This window comes from Somniosus microcephalus, unplaced genomic scaffold, assembly GCF_052327205.1.
Source record: "Somniosus microcephalus isolate GS21.2 unplaced genomic scaffold, FLI_Smic_1.0 unresolved_chr3, whole genome shotgun sequence".
NCBI lineage: Eukaryota > Metazoa > Chordata > Chondrichthyes > Squaliformes > Somniosidae > Somniosus > Somniosus microcephalus.
The window spans coordinates 68433810-68453514 of record NW_028225181.1 but is presented as its reverse complement, the minus strand read 5'-3'; positions in this window follow the sequence as shown (position 1 = coordinate 68453514).

Here is a 19705-nt window from a genome sequence, read left to right as displayed (position 1 = left end):
AATATGAGAGTAAGCTTGCAGTGAATATAAAAGCATTTATAGATATGTGAAGAGAAAAAGATTGGTGAAGTCAAGCGTAGGTCCTTTGCAGTCAGAATCAGAGGAATTTACAATGGGGAACAAAGAAATGGCAGACCAATTAAATACATATTCTGCTTCTGTCTTCACAAAGGAGGACACAAATAACCTCCCAGAGATGTCGGGGAACATAGGGTCTGATGAAAGGAACTGAAAGAAATCAGTATTTGTAGGGAAATGGTGTTAGAGAAATTGACAGGATTGAAGGCCGATAAATCCCCAGGACCTGATAATTTACATCCTAGGGTACTTAAGAGAGTGGCCCTAGAAAAAGTAGATGCATTGCTGGTCATCTTCCAACATTCGATGGAATCTGGAACAGTACCCATGGATTGGAGGGCAGCTAATGTTACCCCACTATTCAAAAAAGGTGGGAGAGAAAACGGGGAATTACAGACCAGTAAGCCTGACATTGGTAGTGGGGAAAATGCTAGAGTCCATTATGAAAGATGTAATAGCAGAGCACTTGGAAAACAGTGACAGGATCGGACAAAATCAACATGGATTTACAAAAGGTAAGTCGTGCTTGACTAATCTACTGGAATTTTTTGAGGATGTAACTGGTAAAATAGATAAGGGAGAACCAGTGAATGTGGTGCTTTTGGACTTTCAGAAGGCTTTCGATAAGGTCCCGTATAAGAGATTAGCGTGTAAAGTTAAGGCACATGGGATTGAGGGCAAAGTATTGACTTGGAGAGAGAACTGGTTGGCAGACAGAAAGCAAAGAGCTGGAATAAACGGGCCTTTTTCTGAGTGGCAGGCAGTGACTAGTGGGGTACCGCAGGGATCGGTCCTTGGACCCCAGCTATTCACAATACATATTAATGATCTAGACAAGGGAACTAGATGTAATATCTCCAAGTTTGCAGATGACACAAAGCTGGGTGGGCATGTGTGCTCTGAGGAGGATGCCGAGAAACTCCAGGATGATTTGGACAGGTTGGGTGATTGGGCAGAAGCATGGCAGATGCAATATAACATGGATAAATGCAAGGTTATCCACTTTGGTGGCAAAAACAGGAAGGCAGATTATTATCTGAATGGCAATAGATTGGGAGACGGGGAAATGGCAATAGATTGGGAGAAGGGGAAATGCAACGAGACCTGGGTGTCCTTGTGCACCAGTCGCTGAAGGTAAGCATGCAGGTGCAGCAGGTGGTTTAGAAGGCTAAATGGTATGTTGGCTTTCGCAGCGAGAGGGTTTGAGTACAGGAACAAGGATGTCTTGCTGCAGTTGCACAGGGCCTTGGTGAGACCACACCTTGAGTATTGTGTGCAGTTTTGGTCACCTTATCTGAGGAAGGATGTTCTTGCCATGGAAGGAGTTCAGCGAAGATTCACCAGGCTGATACCTGGGATGGCAGGAATGACGTATGAGGAGAGATTGGGTCTTCACCCAGAGAGTGGTGAACCTGTGGAATTCTCTACCACAGAAGGCAGTAGAGGCCAATTCATTAAATATATTCAAGAAAGAGTTGGATATATTTCTTAAGGCTAAAGGGATCAAGAGGTATGGGGAGAAGGCAGGGACAGGGTACTGAATTTGGATGATCAGCCATGATCTCATTGAATGGTGAAGCAGGCTCGAGGGGCCGAATGGCCTACTCCTGCTCCTATCTTCTATGTTTCTATTTATCTGTTCAGCCTTGGTCAGTCTGCAAAAACTCTGAGGTGTTTAATAATGAAATCAGGGAATCAAAAAGCTCAGGTGAGGCAGTTTAAAAAGACAGTCCCTGACCAGAGATTGCTGGAAGCTGACACTTGGTGCTCACGAGGATAGAATGTCCCATTCCCCAGGCACGGACATCCAGCACCTCGATCACAGCAACAATTCTCGAAACAATGGCAATATAACTTGGAGCAGAGATGGTTAAGTGGAGCTGTGATCGAGGTGCTCAAAATTATGAGGGGTTTTGATCGAGCAAACAAGGAGAAGCTGTTGTCACTGGCAGGAGGGTCGGTAACGAGAGGACACAGATTTCAGATCATTGGCAAAAGAATCTAGAGAGGAAATGAGGAGACTTTTTTTACACAGCGAATTGTGATGATCTGGAATGCACTGCCTGAATGGGAGGTGGAAGCTGTTGTGTATGTAACCGTTTACCTTTAAGGGAACTATAGAATGTGACCGTTCGCCTTTAAGAGCACTACTTTAGGGTGGCACTATTTATTGGCTCATGTATACTGTAATACCGATAGTGACCACACCAGTATATAAGGGTTGTGATACGTTAACTAGATCAGAAATCGCCCAGACCTCTGAATAGTAAAGACCTGTTTTGTTTGTACTTCTAAAGTCTCTGAAGTTATTTACTGCACAACCTACAGACTTTACAGTGGCGACGAGTCCGATCGTACCCTGCGGCAAGACTAACCAGTAGCAGAGAGCTTCAAAAAGAAAACACGAGGCTCCGTCTACTAAAAGTATAGTACTTACTGGAAGCTGGAAGATTAACAGCAAAGCTGCGGCAGCAACAGGCACAGATTACCCTGCTACCACATCTTGAGCGAGCCAATCAGCCTAAAACAAGGCGGCCGAAGAGACTGTGAGTAGTTAAAACAAATAAATTTAAAAAAAACGGGGTAGAAGTATTTGGAGGAGAAGGGCAAAGCATTCGGGTGCAACGGCGTCGGGTGACAGCCGGACCGCGGGCAATGTGAGAAGCCGTGCAGCAACCGCTGCCACGAAGCGCTGAGCCTGCGAGTAGGCGCGGGAGTGTCAGAGCCGAGAGCCGCGCGAGCGGGGGAGCCAGAACCGAGCGGGAGGCGTTGCAAGCCAGCGATCGCATCTCCAGATAAGGGCCGAGAGCCGCGAGAGCGATCGGATCTACAGATAAGGGCCGGCAGCCGCTTCGCGATCCAGCGATCGCATTATAGATAAGGGCCGCACTCGGGCTGACAGACGGCGTCGGGGGACCGGGTGAAGACCGCCAAGCGCGGGAAAACCGCCATTGAAGTGGGCGGGGAGAGCGAGAAGCGCGGGAAAGCCGCCATTTTTCGGGGAAAACCGCTGAAGAAGAAGGAAGAAGCGGGAAACCGCCATCTTGGAAATTATTAAGAATTTCAGAAAAGTAATAAGATTTTTCAGAAAGGCTGGTGTGTTCTCAAGAAGAGAGAAGAAAATTAATAATAAGTAAAGTAATACTTGTACTGTTCTCAAAAAGAGAAGATGCCTAAGCGAGGAAATATTAATGACTTTAATGCAGAAATAGAAGACTGGGTCACGTATGTGGAACGCATAGAAATATATTGCGTAGCCAACGAAATTGAGGATGACAACAAGGCAATAACTTTGTTAAATTCGATGGGAGCAAAAACATACGGGCTTTTGAAACATCTAATAGCACCAGTTAAACCAGTGGACCAGACCTTCGAAGAGATCGTAACAGTGTTGAAGGATCACTTGAACCCCACACCGTTGATGCTGGCTGAACAATTTAAATTTTACGCCAGAACCCAGAGGCAAGATGAAAGCAATGCGGAATACTTAGTCGAACTGCGTAAGCTAGCGAAATACTGCCAGTTTGGAGGGAATTTGACAGAGGCACTGCGGGACAAGTTCGTATGCGGCTTGGCCAAAGAAGGAACGCAGAAGCGACTTCTGGAAGAAAACGACCTCACACTGGACAGGGCTGTCCTCATAGCTTCATCGCACGAAGCCGCAGCGAAAGGGACGGCGGAAATGCAGCTAAAGGCGGCGGCACTCGGGGTGGACCAAATTACAGCAAGCACTCCCAAATGCTACCGTTGTGGAAAGACAACGCACGACCAGAATCAGTGCTGGTTTAAGAACCAAGAGTGCAGGAAATGTGGCAAACTGGGTCACATCGCAAAGGTATGCAGGTCCGGAAAGAAGACCAACAAGCAAAGGAAGCCACCACCACAAGGAAAGTACAACAAGGTGCATCAGGTGGCTGAAAAGAGTTCAGACGAACAAAATTCAGACTCAGACCCAAACAGCCAGGAGCTGGATAGTCTGAGAATCCACCATGTGGGTAAAGTAACTGATCTACAGTTGATCTGGGTCACACTAAAAATAGCGGGAGTCCAAGTACGAATGGAGCTGGACACGGGATCAGCTGTATCCGTCATCAACCAAAAGGACTATCACCGGCTATTCTCTCACATACCCTTAAGAAATACCAAATTCGTATTACAGACATACACGGGGCATCATGTATACCCCCTGGGAAAAATACGAGTCAAGGTGAGAGATAGGGGTAAAGAACACCCACGAATGTATCTGTACGTACTACCTGAGGGAGGACCACCACTTCTGGGACGGGAGTGGATCAAGAAAATAGACATGGAATGGCACTACCGACAAGCAATGACGAGTGAGGACTCGGTGCAGACAAGCAGCTCAGACTCCGAGCCGGAAGACGATAAGTTCAGCTTATGTATGAAAAACAAGATTAACATGAACTCACGGACTAAGGTTGGGAAATCGATGGCGTGCATAAAGACAGAGAATTCTGAGTCTGTTCAAGCTACAGACATATGCATTACGGAGGAACACCGGGCTAGAACTCAACGTTATGTCAAAGTACAACGACAATTAGAACAGTTGAGTGCCCGTCTCCTACAAGAGATGGAAAAGGTGAAAAAGTTCTGGGACACCGAATGGGAGTCCCTGGAAAGACAACAGAGACAGCTCGCTCAAGCAGAGAGCGACCATAGAGCCATCGTGGCCAAGTACCAATCACATCTCCCCGAGGCTGTTCAGGAACTAGAATATACACAGAACGATCCAAAGGAAGAGGAATCTTCAGGAAGTCAGGATGGTATTCCAGTTCACCTCTACGACTTGTTGCAAGCAGAGTGTAACGAGTTGAAAGAACAGTATGAACAGGCTCGGACTACAATCCTGGAAGGGGTTAACTTGGCAACTTCCGAAAAGCTCGTGTTAGTGAAAGCATATGAGCAACTAAAGGTTGAACATGAACGACTAAAGGTTGACCATAAGCAAGAATTACAAAGTCTGCAGGAAATGTTTGATGAGCTTCAGGCCAAGGCTGACTCATCGTTAGGGATTCAATCCATAGGAAAAAAATTAGTGGTGGAAGACATACCAGAACAGGGAATACAGGATGTCCAAGAACTCGTTAAATTATTAAAGGAAACACAAAATAAATATGAAGCGGCAATGGCCGAGGTCCAACGACTTGAAGAACAGATGCAACTGGAAATCTTTTCAGTGGAAGAAAAGGGAACTGTAAGAAACACAGAGACCGTAAGAATGGGCCATGAACATGAGCTTAAATCATCAGAGGAGAAGGGTTTGGAGCTCTCAAAAGTTATTGAAATAGCCGAGGTTGCAACACAGACTGAGAAGATGGCAGCAGAGCAACCCTTAGATACCAAAAGTACGCTGACTCATGTCAAGGTTGAACAACAGAACGCTGAAACAACTGCTCCGGTAGAGGGATTGAATAGTCCGATCAATCAATCTCCAAAGGAAGTTGAAGTATTAAAATCACAAATGAGGTCATTAGTAAACAACTTGCTGAAAGCCCAGAAAAAGTTAGAGGAAGCGGAACACGTGAAGAAGTCTCTTCAGGAAAGATGTCTGGATTTGGAACAAAAGCTGGCTGACGTCCAGCTGGGTAGGGAGGACATAGAAGACCCTCTCGCTGGCCTAGCTCAGGACGACTCCGAATATTACTATGTCCTGTCCTGCCCAACTTGTAACTTCGACTCCCACCATACAGAAATCATGGAGGAGCACCGAAAGTCTACGGAACATCGGGAGAAGGTGGCTCTACTACGGAAAAAGGAGGAAGAGAAGGAGGAACTGCGCATGCAGCTGGCAGCTGACAGTGGAGCCCAGAGAGTCTCCAAGAAGCAGAAAAGGAAAAGTCGAAACAGAAGATGACCCATCTGAACCATTATTACCTCTACCAGATCACACACGTGGTCCCTCCGAACGGAGCCAATTCAGTTCGGAAGTTCAAACTGTTAAAACCATGGAAGGACTATTGAATGAGTCACTCCAGCAATGTGAACCGACTACACCACAGAGACTGAATCTATGAACTGTTTTCCACAGAGACTGAATCTGTGATCTGTTTTGACATGAAGTTATATATGTTATTATGTTATGTTAAACATGAAGTTATATGACGTTGACTCCATCGAGAGTATATCTGTAAATTGTTATATGACGTTGACTCCATCGAGAGTATATCTGCAAACTGTTTATATAAAATTGAAGATTGTATGTTTAACGGGATTCTGTAAGTAATAAGCTAGGAAGGGAGGAGTGTTGTGTATGTAACCGTTTACCTTTAAGGGAACTATAGAATGTGACCGTTCGCCTTTAAGAGCACTACTTTAGGGTGGCACTATTTATTGGCTCATGTATACTGTAATACCGATAGTGACCACACCAGTATATAAGGGTTGTGATACGTTAACTAGATCAGAAATCGCCCAGACCTCTGAATAGTAAAGACCTGTTTTGTTTGTACTTCTAAAGTCTCTGAAGTTATTTACTGCACAACCTACAGACTTTACAGAAGCAGATTCAATAGTAACTTTCAAAAGGGAATTGGATATATACTAAAGGCAGAAATTTGCAGGGCTGTGGGGAAAGAGCAGGGCAGTGGGACTAATTGCATCGCTCTTTCAGAGAGCCGGCACCAGCACGATGGGCCGAAAGGCATCCTACTGTGCTCTATGATTCTATAACATCAGCTTCTCTCTGCTCACGAGTACTGAGAGAACAGGGAATAATCTTTAAATCCAGTCCAGTTATTGGGGGCTCTTAACATTAACAAGCCCCAGTTGCCTGAATTAACATGGTTCAGTCCTGGATGCGATTAAAGGCATCAGAAACAGTGGAATCGACCCACCGCAGTCACAATGTGGACACTCTGGTGTGTCAGCGGGTGGGATACACCAGGGAATCCCTTTCCACACACTGGTTGACTCTATTGATCGGGAGTCCCAGGGTTTCGGATACCAGATAATCAAGCTCACAAGAACACAAATTGTCTCTCCAGGCTTTATTAAGAGCGCTGCATAACACAGATCGGGTGATAATTCCCTCAATCTGGAGAATAGAAGTACAGTGGATTCGCGCGCGATCTTCTCGAGTCTGTTCCAACTGACAACGGCTTAAGTGGTCTGTTCTTATACACAAGCTTGGTTACCGCTCAGGAAATGGGATTGTTTGGACCCGTCTGTTGACCGCCTCCTGAACTCCTGCTAATTCAGGGAATTTAGTCCATCTGTGACCAGACTATAACCACAAGCCCGTCTGGTTATCACACCTATACGGTCCGTGAGGTTATTATCAGATTCACACCCAGACGTTGTGTCTTTTCTTGTCTGGCACTTCATCCCATAACATGGGTACAGGGGCTCAATAATGTTTCATTCATCGGAAAAAGACAAAGTACAACAACGTACTGGTCAGCTTAACAGAATCTCATCATATTTATGTGGCTATAAATATAAAAGTCACTAAGAAATCCAGGAGGGAATTCAGGAGAAACTTCTTGACCCAGAGAATGGTGAGAATGGGGAACTCGCTACCACAAGGAGTTGTTGAGGTGAACAGCATAGATGGATTTATGGGGAAGACACTCAAGGGAGAAAGGAGTGGGAGGAGATGTTGATCGGGTTAATTGAAGTAGGGTGGGTGTGGAGCATAAACACTGGCATGGACCAGTTGGGCCGAATGGCCTGTTTCTGTGCTGTACATTCTAAGTAACACCATGAACTGTCAAAAGAAGGGAATCATCAGCACAACAGTCTTAAAGATTAAACAGCAGTACAAGAATTTATAAAACATTCATCCATTCCACGTTCATGTCACCCCAGCTGTCTACAGGGCTCTGCGCTACAGAACAATGTGAATTCGCTGGTGTCTCAGTAGGTGCGATGACAGAGTGAATCCCTTCGCACACACAGAGCAGGTGAATGGCCTCTCCCCGGTGTGAACTCGCTGGTGTCCCTTCAGCTCCTGGAACATTTGAAAGCTTTTCCCACAGTTGGAATGTTTCACCGGCCTCTCCCCAGTGTGAACTTGCTGGTGTGCCAGCAGATTTGAGGACCAAGTGAATCCCTTCCCACACACTGAGCAGGTGAATGGTCTCTCCCCGGTGTGAACTCGCTGGTGTCCGTTCAGAATCCTGGAGCTCTTAAAGCTCATCCCACACACCGAGCATGTAAATGGTCGCTGATCGGAGTGAACTTGCTGATGTTGCTTCAGATCCTCAGAGGATTTAAAGCTCTTCCCACAGGCAGAACATTTAAATGGTCTCTCATCGGTGTGAACTCGCTGGTGTTGCTTCAGATTCCCAGAGGTGTTAAAGCTCTTCCCACAGACAGAACATGTAAATGGTCTCTCATCGGTGTGAACTCGCTGGTGTTGCTTCAGATTCCCAGAGCTGTTAAAGCTCATCCCACAGACAGAACATGTAAACGGTCTCTCATCGGTGTGAACTCGCTGGTGTTGCTTCAGATTCCCAGATGTGTTAAAGCTCTTCCCACAGTCAGAACATTTAAATGGTCTCTCCCCAGTGTGAACTCGCTGGTGTGTCAGCAGGTGGGATGACCGAGTGAATCCCTTCCCACACACGGAGCAGGTGAATGGCCTCTTTCCTGCTCTCTCCAGCTGCTGTCCCTTCAGCTCCTGGAACATTTGAAAACTTTTCCCACAGTTGGAATGTTTCACCGGCCTCTCCCCAGTGTGAACTTGCTGGTGTGCCAGCAGATTTGAGGACCAAGTGAATCCCTTCCCACACACGGAGCAGGTGAATGGTCTCTCCCCGGTGTGAACTCGCTGGTGTCCGTTCAGATTCCTGGAGCTCTTAAAGCTCATCCCACACACCGAGCATGTAAATGGTCGCTGATCGGAGTGAACTTGCTGATGTTGCTTCAGATCCTCAGAGGATTTAAAGCTCTTCCCACAGGCAGAACATTTAAATGGTCTCTCATCGGTGTGAACTCGCTGGTGTTGCTTCAGATTCCCAGAGGTGTTAAAGCTCATCCCACACACCGAACATGTAAATGGTCGCTGATCGGAGTGAACTTGCTGATGTTGCTTCAGATTCCCAGAGGTGCTAAAGCTCTTCCCACAGTCGGAACATTTAAATGGTCTCTCCCCAGTGTGAACTCGCTGGTGTGCCAGCAGATTCGAGGACCGAGTGAATCTCTTCCCACACACGGAGCAGGTGAACAGAATCTCTCCTGCTCTCTCCAGCTGGTGTCTCTTCAGATCCTGGGACCTTTTAAATCTCTTCCCACAGTCAGAACATTTAATGTGAACAAGCTGGTGTCTCAGGAGGGTGGCAGAATGAGAGAATCGCTTCAAAAACACGGAGCAGGTGAACGGTCTCTCATTGGTGTGGACAAGCTGGTGTCTCAGCAGCATGGAGGGTGAAATTAATCCCTGCCCACACACGGAGCGGGTTAAAGGTCTCTCCTTAGTGTGAACTTGCTGGTGTATCATTGGAGCGGATGGCTGAGTGAATCCCTGCCCACACACGGAGCGGGTTAAAGGTCCCTCCCTAGTGTGAACTTGCTGGTGTATCATTGGAGCGGATGGCTGAGTGAATCCCTTCCCACACACGGGGCCGGGGTTTCTCCCCGCTTCAGGTATTTGTAGATTTTGAAGCTCTTTCAGAACATTTAAAAGGTCTCTCATCAGTGTGAACTCACGGGTGTTCCAGCAGATTGGAGGAGCGACTGAATCAGGTCCTGATGAATCGAGCGACTCTGTCAGGTCTTGACGTGATGTTTGGTTTGAACTTCCTGTCTGTAAATGCTCCACTTCTAAAACCCTGTAAAAGGAGTGCAGAAAGGGTAAGTGGGGAAGAAGGGTTTTTTTTGGGCTAATTTTGTCTCAAAGAACCAACAGGGTAGAGCCGGTCCCACTGGTGTCCAGCCGTGCCCACAATAACCACCGGGCCAGAAACAGCCCAATCCACCTCAGTGACTTGGTCCTGAAGTCAAAACAAGTCTCATCAAATGACATCCTTTGTGACTGTGACAAAGGTAAACTAACTCTCCTCATCCTTCCTGACTTGTCTGCAGCCTTTGACAGGGTTGACCACTCCATCCTTCTCCCAACGCCTCTCCACCGTCGTCCAGCTGGGTGGGACTGCACTCGCCTGGTTCCATTCTTATCTATCTAATCGTAGCCACAGAATCACCTGCAATGGCTTCTCTTCCCGCTCCCGCATCGTTACCTCTGGTGTCCCCCAAGGATCTATCCTTGGGCCCCTCCTATTTCTCATCTAAATGCTGCCCCTTGGTGACATCATCTGAAAACACAGCCTCAGTTTCCACATGTACGCTCACGACACCCAGCTCTACCTCACCACCAATTCTCTCGACCCCTCCACGATCTCTAATCCGGTTCTGGGTGAGCAGAAATTTTCTCCAATTAAATATTGGGAAGACTAAAGCAATTGTTTTCAGTCCCTGCCACAAACTCCGTTCCCTAGCCACTGACTCCATCCCTCTCACTGACATCTGTCTGAGGCTGAACCACACTGTTCACAACCTCGCCGTCATGTCTGACCCTGAAATGAGCTTCCGAACACATATCTGCAGCATAACAAAGACCGCCTATTTCCACCTCGGTAACATCACCCGTCTCCACCCCTGCCTCAGCTCATCCGCTGCTGAAACCCTCAGCCGAGCCTTTCTTACCTCTAGACTCGACTATTCCAACGCACTCCTGGCTGGCCTCCCACATTCTACCCTATGTAAACTTGAGGTGATCCAAAACTACCCGTGTCATAACTCAACGCCAAGTCCCGTTCACCCATCACCCCTGTGCTTTCTGACCTACATTGGCTCCCGGTTAAGCAATGCTTCGATTTCAAAATTCTCATCCTTGTTTTCAAATCCCTCCCTGGCCTCGCCCCTCCCTATCTTAGTTATTCCCTTCAGCCTCACAACCACCCGCCGCCCACGATAGAATCATAGAAAAATTATGACACAGGAGGCCATTCGGCCCATCTTGTCCGTGCCGGCCGATTAAATGCTATCCACACTCATCCCACTTTCCAGCACTTGCTCCGTGGCCTTGTAGGTTACGGCACTTCAAGTGCACATCCAAGTACTTTTTAAAATGTGATGAGAGTTTCTGCCTCTACCACCCTGTCAGGCAGTGAGTTCCAAACCCCCACCACCCTCTGGGTGAAAACATTTCTCCTCAACTCCCCTCTAAAGCTCTGACCAATTACTTTAAATCTACGCCCCCTGGTTGTGGACCCCTCTGCCAAGGGAAATAGGTCCTTCCTATCTCGGCCCCTCAGAATTTTATACACCTCAATCAGGTCTCCCCTCAGCCTCCTCCCCCCGAGACATCTGCGCTCCTGCAATTCTGCCCTCTTGAGCATCCCTGATTATAATCGCTGCACCATCAGTGGCCGTGTCTTCTGTTGCCTCGACCCTAAGCTCTGTAATTCCCTCCCTGAATCTCTCCGCCTCGCTATCCTCCTTTAAGACATAGAAACATAGAAGATAGGAGCAGTAGGCCATTCGGCCCCTCTAACCTGCTCCGCCATTCAATAAGATCATGGCTGATCATCCAAACTCAGTACCCTGTCCCTGCCTTCTCCCCATATTCCTTGATCCCTTTAGCCTTAAGAAATATATCTAACTAATTCTTGAATATATTTAATGAATTGGCCTCCACTGCCTTCTGTGGTAGAGAATTCCACAGGTTCACCACTCTCTGGGTGAAGAAATTCCTCCTCATTTCTGTCCTAAATGGCTTACCCCTTATCCTTAGACTGTGACCCCTGGTTCTAGACTCCCCAGCCAGGGAGAACATTCTCCCAGCATCCACCCTATCAAGCCCTGTAATAATTTTGTATGTTTCAATGTGGTCCCCTCTCATTCTTCTGAATTGAAGAGAATACAGGCCTAGTTTACTCAATCTCTTCTCATACAACAGTCCCGCCATCCCAGGAATCAATCTCGTGAACCTTCATTGCACTCCCTCTATGGCAAGTATATCCTTCCTTAGGTAAGGAGACCACAATTGTACCCAGTACTCCAGGTGTGGTCTCACCAAGGCCCTATATAATTGAAGTAAGACTTCTTTACTCCTGTACTAATATATTTCTTAAGGGAAGGAGGCAGGGACAGGGTACTGAATTTGGATGATCAGCCATGATCTCATTGAATGGCGGAACAGGCTCGAGGGGCCAAATGGCCTACTCCTGCTCCTATCTTCTATGTTTCTATGTATTTAATCTTTCCTTGTAGCTGAAATTCTCTAGTCCTGGCAACATCCTCGTAAATCTCCCGTCTTGAGCAGTCACATCTTTCCTGCAATGAGACGACCAGAACTGCACGCGGTGGCCTAACTGGTGTTTTTGTAAAGTTCAAGCAGAATCTCCCTGCTCTTACATGATACAGAAAGAGAGAGGCATTGCCCCTTTAAATACCTGGGGGGCACCCATTCCCCTTTAAATGACCAAGCAATTTTTTTTTTGTTTTTTTGAAAAGGGGCCGCAGTCGCCTTTGACTCCCCCCCACCCTCTCACCCACCACAAATACTCACGAGAGAGAGAGGAGGAAGAATGCTGGTCTTTGTCCCTTTAAAAGTGGCTGCCCACGAAAATGTTCACAGCACCAGGGCTCTTTGTTCTGGATAAAAATCAAAAAGAGAAAAGGTTCACTTATTTTTAAATCAATGCAATTGATGAATAGCCTTGCAATAAAGGTAATGCAAAGGAATAAACACTCACAAGCTTGTTTTTTTCCCACCCTCCCCTTTAACAGCTCCTGCAGACAATGAAAGCAGGAAAACAGCCTGCAGCCTACCGAGGTCCCACCCCCCTCCCTCCCGCCATTGGTTGGAGGACCGTCAGCCCGCCCGATCCTCCCAGCGTTTTCCACGCTCCTGATTGGCGGGCGCCTCGCGTCAATCACCCCCCTCCGATTACGCGCTGATGCCAGCACGCAACGCCCAGGGGTCGGTTGGATCGGCGCACGCCACCGCAAGGTAAAAAAGACACTAGACGAGGGAACTAGATGTAATATTTCCAAGTTTGCAGATGTCACAAAGCTGGGTGGGCTTGTGTGCTGTGAGGAGGATGCCGAGAAACTCCAGTATGATTTGGACTGGTTGGGCGATTGGGTAGATGCATGGCAGATGCAAAATAACGTGGGTAAATGCGAGGTTATCCACTTTGGTGACAAAAACAGGAAGGCAAATTATTATCTGAATGGCAATAGATTGGGAGAAGGGGAAGTGCAACGAGACCTGGGTGTCCTTGTGCACCAGTCGCTGAAGGTAAGCATGCAGGTGCAGCAGGCGGTTAAGAAGGCAAATGGTATGTTGGCCGTCGTAGCGAGAGGGTTCGAGTACAGGAACAAGGATGTCTTGCTGCAGTTGTACAGGGCCTTGGTGAGACCACACCTTGAGTATTGTGTGCAGTTTTGGTCACCTTATCTGAGGAAGGATGTTCTTGCCATGGAGGGAGTGCAGCGAAGATTCACCAGACTGATACCTGGGATGGCAGGAATGATGTATGAGGAGAGATTGGGTCGATTGAGCTTATACTAGCTGGAGTTTAGAAGAATGAGAGGTAATCTCATTGAAGCTTATAAAATTCTAACAGGACTAGACAGACTAGATGCAGGAAGGATGTTCCCAATGGTCGGGGAGTCCAGAACCAGGGGTCATAGTCTAAGGATAAGGGGTAAGCCATTTAGGACAAAGATGAGGAAGAATTTCTTCACCCAGAGTGGTGAACCTGTGGAATTCTCTACCACAGAAGGCAGTAGAGGCCAATTCATTAAATATATTCAAGAAGGAGTTAGATATATTTCTTAAGGCTAAAGGGATCAAGGGATATGGGGAGAAGGCAGGGACAGGGTACAGAATTTGGTTGATCAGCCACGATCTCATTGAATGGTGGAGCAGGCTCGAGGGGCCGAATGGCCTACTCCTGCTCCTATCTTCTATGTTTCTATACAGTGCAGGAGAGGCCATTCAGTCCCTCGTGCCTGCTCCGCCATTCAATGCGATGATGGCTGATCATCCAAGTTCAGTACCCGGTCCCTGCTTTCTCCCCATATCTCTCCCCCGGGCCCCGGGCCCGACCCAAGGTTCCCAGAGATTGCCTGAGAGGCCGGCGCTGCTGTAAATATCGGAGATTCTCTGATCCACACTCACCGCACCATCCGCCGCTCCTCAGTCCCGCCGCCATTTTATCTCCGTCCTCAAACCGGAGCCTCATCCGGGGACTGCGAGCAGCACCGAGCATGCGCACTGCGGCCACACAGCCCACGCTTAAAGTACCTCCCTGAGTCCGTCTCTTCTATTGGCTGCGACTCGTAGATTGACAGCTGCGCTCACCAATCGCAGCCCGCAACGCCTCGGGGCCCCGCCCACTGTCTTAAAAGGCCGCCGCCAGCTCCGGGGTCACGTGGCTCCTGATCGGCCGTTCAACCGCCTCAGCGCGCGGGTGAGGTCATAGCCCCGCCCACCCGCGAGCCCTTGTTGCCCAAGGTGCCGGCCGACTGCTGTCCCTTCTCCCCGGGTGGGAGGGGGGGTTGGGGGTGTGGGGAGGGGGGCGGACTGCTCTCTAACTTTGTTCTCCAACTGCTTCTCCCCGCTGCGGGCTGCGGCTTTTATAGCAGCCGCCGGCCCCGCCCAGCCCAACCCAGCCGCGCCTTCTGATTGGCTGAAAACCCGGCAAATCTCTGCCTCTGATTGGCGTGTTTTTCAATCCGCTCCAACCTTGGCCACCAACGAAACAGGCGGCTTTTCGAATAAGAGCTCGTCTGTGAATCAGACTCGTTATTGTTAAAGTGATGGCCCTCTGTGGGACTGAATATTAACCAGTTATTAAAATCACTGCATCTGTGGGACGGAATAATAATCATTATTGTTAAAATCATTGCATCTGTGGGATTGAATAATAATCGTTAAAATTATGGTGTCTGGGACTGAATAATAATTACAACGATGGCATTTGTGAGACTAAATAATAATCATTACTGCTAAAGATTGTCATCTGTGGGACTGAATAATCATTTTGATTAAAATTATAGCGTCTGTGGGACTGAATAATCATTAAAATGGCATCTGTGAGTCTGAATAATTCATTATTAAATTGTGAATTATGGCAAATTGATCCTTTAAAATTACTGGTTCCTGAATTGACAGATTTAATTTAATTTTAGCTTTTCAGCGACCCGCTTATAAATTAGTGCTTTGTACAAAACAGGGCAGTGACAATGCATCATTTTGTTATATATTTGTTAAATTTCAATCTATTTTAAATTAACGATATACTGTATTACAAAAACACACCAGCAAAATCTGAACATACGACAAAAAAATGAAAGTGAGGGTTAAATAAAGAAAGGATGATAAAACATTTTTAAAAAGAGTTTCGTTCTTTATGCTGTCCATATTTCAAATGTCATTAGTCAAATGAAAATAAATAGTCCCTTCTGGATCTCGTGTGTGGCTCTGAAAAGAGCATTTGGGTTGAGTTTTTAAGGTGGGAGGAACGAGAGGCTTTATTTGCAGCTGGTGTATTTGGTGACTGCTTTCGTCCCCTCCGAGACAGCATGCTTGGCCAGTTCCCCGGGCAGCAGGAGGCGGACGGCGGTCTGGATCTCCCGGCCGGGAGGAGATGGTCTGGCGTTTGGTGTAATGGATCAGGCAGGAGGCCTCGCAGGCGATGCGCTCGAAGATGTCAGTGACGAACGAGTTCATGACACTCATGGCCTTGGAGTAGATGCCGGTGTCGGGTCGGGGTGGACCTGCTTCAGCACCTTGTAGATGCAGATGCTGTAACTCTGCTTCCTGGTCTTCCTGCGCTTCTTGGTGGCCGCTTTCTTCGGCCCCTTTTTCGGGGCGATGCCCCTGGTCGCCGCTTCAGGCCTGGTGAATGGACGCGAGGGTTTGTGATGGAGAAAGTCTCCCGGACACGCTATTTAATAGCCAGCCTTATGCAAATGAGGAATCAGAAAGTGAAGGATTCCTATTGGTGAACCAGCGCATAAGTATCTATTGTGAGTTAGGAACAAGGGGTGCCAACTGGCCAATCAGAAACGCTCATGGTGTTGCAGCTGGTTTCAGGCACGTGGGGGAGAGTCTCCACATGGCTGCAGCTTGAAAAATATATTACAACAGGAAAATACTGCGGAATCTGAAATAACAACAGAAAATGCTGGAAATACTTGATGAAGGGTCCCAGACCTGAAACGTTAACTCTGTTTCTCTCTCCACGGATGCTGCCTGGCCAGCTGAGTATTTCCAGCATTTTCTGTTGATAAATGTATTTTTGGTACCATAAGTTGCCCTGTTAAATTGCAGACTGCTTGCCCGACATTGATCCAGCTGAATGTTGGGAAGACCGGTCCCTGCCACTAACTGCGCCCCCACACCACCGACTCCCTCCCTCTCCCTGGGCAGCTGGCTGAGTCAGACTGTTCGCAACCGTGGTGTCATATTTGATCCCCCACCACCCCCCTCAGATGAGCTTCCGACCACATCCACGCCAGCACTAAGACCGCCTATTTCCGCCGCCGGTACATCACCCGACCCCGCCTCTACCTCAGCTCATCTGCTGCTGAAACCCTCATCCACGCCTTTGTTATCTCTATACTTGACTATTCCAATGCACTCCTGGCCGGCCTCCCACATTCCACCCTACGTAAACTTGAGGTCATCCAAAACTCTGCTGCCCATGTCCGCACGTGCACCAAGTCCCGTTCAAACATTACCCCTTGTGCTCGCTGACCTACAGAGGCTCCCGGTTAAGCACGCCTTGATTTAAAAAATCTCATCCTTGTTTTCAAATTCCTCCATGGACTCGCACCCCGCCCCTCCTCCCCCACACACACACAAAGCTAGGTGGGCGTGTGTACTGTGAGGAGGATGCTGAGAAACTCCAGGATGATTTGGACAGGTTGGGTGATTGGGCAGATGCAGTATAATGTGGATAAATGCGAGGTTATCCACTTTGGTGGCAGAAACATGAAGGTAGATTATTATCTGAACGGCAATAGATTGGGAAAAGGGGAAGTGCAACGAGACCTGGGTGTCCTTGTGCACCAGTCATTGAAGGTAAGCATGCAGGTGCAGCAGAGGGTTAAGAAGGCAAATGGTATGTTGGCCTTCGTAGCGAGAGGATTCGAATACAGGAGCAACAATGTCATGCTGCAGTTGTACAGGGCCTTGGTGAAACCACACCTTGAGAATTGTGTGCAGTTTTGTTCGCCTTATCTGAGGAAGGATGTTCTTGCCATGGAGGGAGTGCAGCGAAGATTCACCAGACTGATACCTGGGATGGCAGGAATGACGTATGAGGAGAGATTGGGTCGATTGTGCTTATCCTCGCTGGAGTTTAGAAGAATGAGAGGGGATCTCATTGAAACTTATAAAATTCTAACAGGACTGGACAGACTAGATGCAGGAAGGCTGTTCCCGATGGCGGGGAGTCCAGAACCAGGGGTCACCATCTACGGATAAGGGGTAAGCCATTTAGGACTGAGATGAGGAGGAATTTCTTCACCCAGAGAGTGGTGAACCTGTGGAATTCTCTACCACAGAAGGCAGTAGAGGCCAATTCATTAAATATACTCCAGAGAGTGTTAGATATATTTCTTAAGGCTAAAGGGATCAAGGGATATGGGGAGAAGGCAGGGACAGGGTACTGAGCTTGGATGATCTGCCATGATCTCATTGAATGGCGGAGCAGGCTCGAGGGGCCGAATGGCCTGCTCCTGCTCCTATCTTCTATGATTCTATGTTTTTTCTATGTTTCTACCGTTATTTAATGAAATTAAATCCGCTCTACCTCTCTCTCTCCGCCTTTAAAACGCTCCTTAAAACCTCCGTCTTTCTGTCCTAATATCTCCCGATGAGGCTCGGTGTCAATGTTTGTCTGATTACTCTCCTGTGAAACGTCTTAGGACGTTTTACTACATTAAAGGCACTATATGAATGCAGGTTGTTGTTGGAATACCTAGACCAGGCAGATGGATCATGGAGACCTGGGATTATCGTTAGCAGCATGACTCGATATTTCATCCATTAACCACGCCTGAAATCAAATATAAAGAGGCACATTCTTTGACAACGATACACATAAAACATACCATAGTCACGCTGAAGCAAAGATTCTGCTGCTTGAACAGGTCTGGGAGGGTGGAGGGTGGGGCTGTCCTATTGCAAAGCGCTAGAAAGGTATCCATTATAGTGGTATGCTGCAAAGTGCATAATTATGCTCTCAGAAGACACGTCACCATGCAGTAGTTGGGACAGGAAGGACAGTCAGGATCGACAGAGGCTGAGCTCATGGCTGGCTGCTCCACCAGACTGGCGGCAAGGAAGACAAGCCCAGCAACTTCTAATGGACAGCCATTTCAATTAGACATTCAAAGGTCACTTCAGCACAAGCATTGCTGAACTCATGTTCCCAACGAAACTGATGCACCAAACCCATCCACACCATTATGCTCTACCCAACCCCGGCCATCAAACATATCAATCCCATTCATTTCCTGCTACAGAAATGTGCCCCAGTAAGAGTGAAAACGTGATTCCAATAAACAGTGCAGGATTCATTATGAATTAATGCCTCCTTATCCCAATGCTTCTCTGTGTCCAGCGCGTCTCCAACTACCTAATGTAAGCGACCTGATGGACATGACTGAATGTTTACTTGGATACAGATGATCCTTTACCTCCTTCTGCTGGGCCATAAGATTGCCCTGTTAATGCCACATCTAACACTGCAGTGGCTGCCTGAGATTGCACTCTCTGGCTCAGTAGGATGGCAAGGATACAGCAGGACCCCGAGCAACAACTCCCGTCTCCAATATATCCAAGTTTGCTGATGATACAAAGCTGGGTGGGAATGTAAGTTGTGAGGAGGATGCAAAGAGGTGTCAAGGGGATATAGATAGGCTCAGTGAGTGGGCAAGAACATGGCAACTGGAATATAATGCGGAGAAATGTGAAGTTGTCCACTTTGGTAGGAAAAATAGAAAAGCAGAGTATTTTTTAATTGGTGAGTGATTGGGAAATGCTGGTGTTCAGAGGGACCTGGGTGTCCTTGTACACAAATCACTCCAAGTTAACATGCAGGTACAATTAGAAAAGCAAATGGTATGTTGGCCTTTATTACAAGATGATTTGAGTATAAGAGTAAAGAAGTCTTACTGCAATTACATAGGGCCCTGGTGAGACCACACCTGGAGTATTGTGTACAGTTTTGGTCTCCTTACCTAAGGAAGGATATACTTGCCTTAGAGTGAGTGCAACAAAGGTTCACCAGACTGGTTCCTGGGATGGGGAGATTGTCCTTTGAGGAGAGATTGAGTAGACTAGGCCTATATTCTCTAGAGTTTAGAAGATTGAGAGGTGATCTCATTGAAACATACACAAGTCTGACAGGGCTTGACAGAAACATAGAAACATAGAAGATAGGAGCAGGAGTCGGCCATTTGGCCCTTCGAGCCTGCTCCGCCATTCAATGTGATCATGGCTGATCATACAAATTCAGTACCCTGTCCCTGCCTTTTCCCCATATCCCTTGATCCCTTTAGCCTCAAGAAATATATCCAACTCTTTCTTGAATATATTTAATGAACTAGCCTCCACCGCCCTCTGTGGCAGAGAATTCCA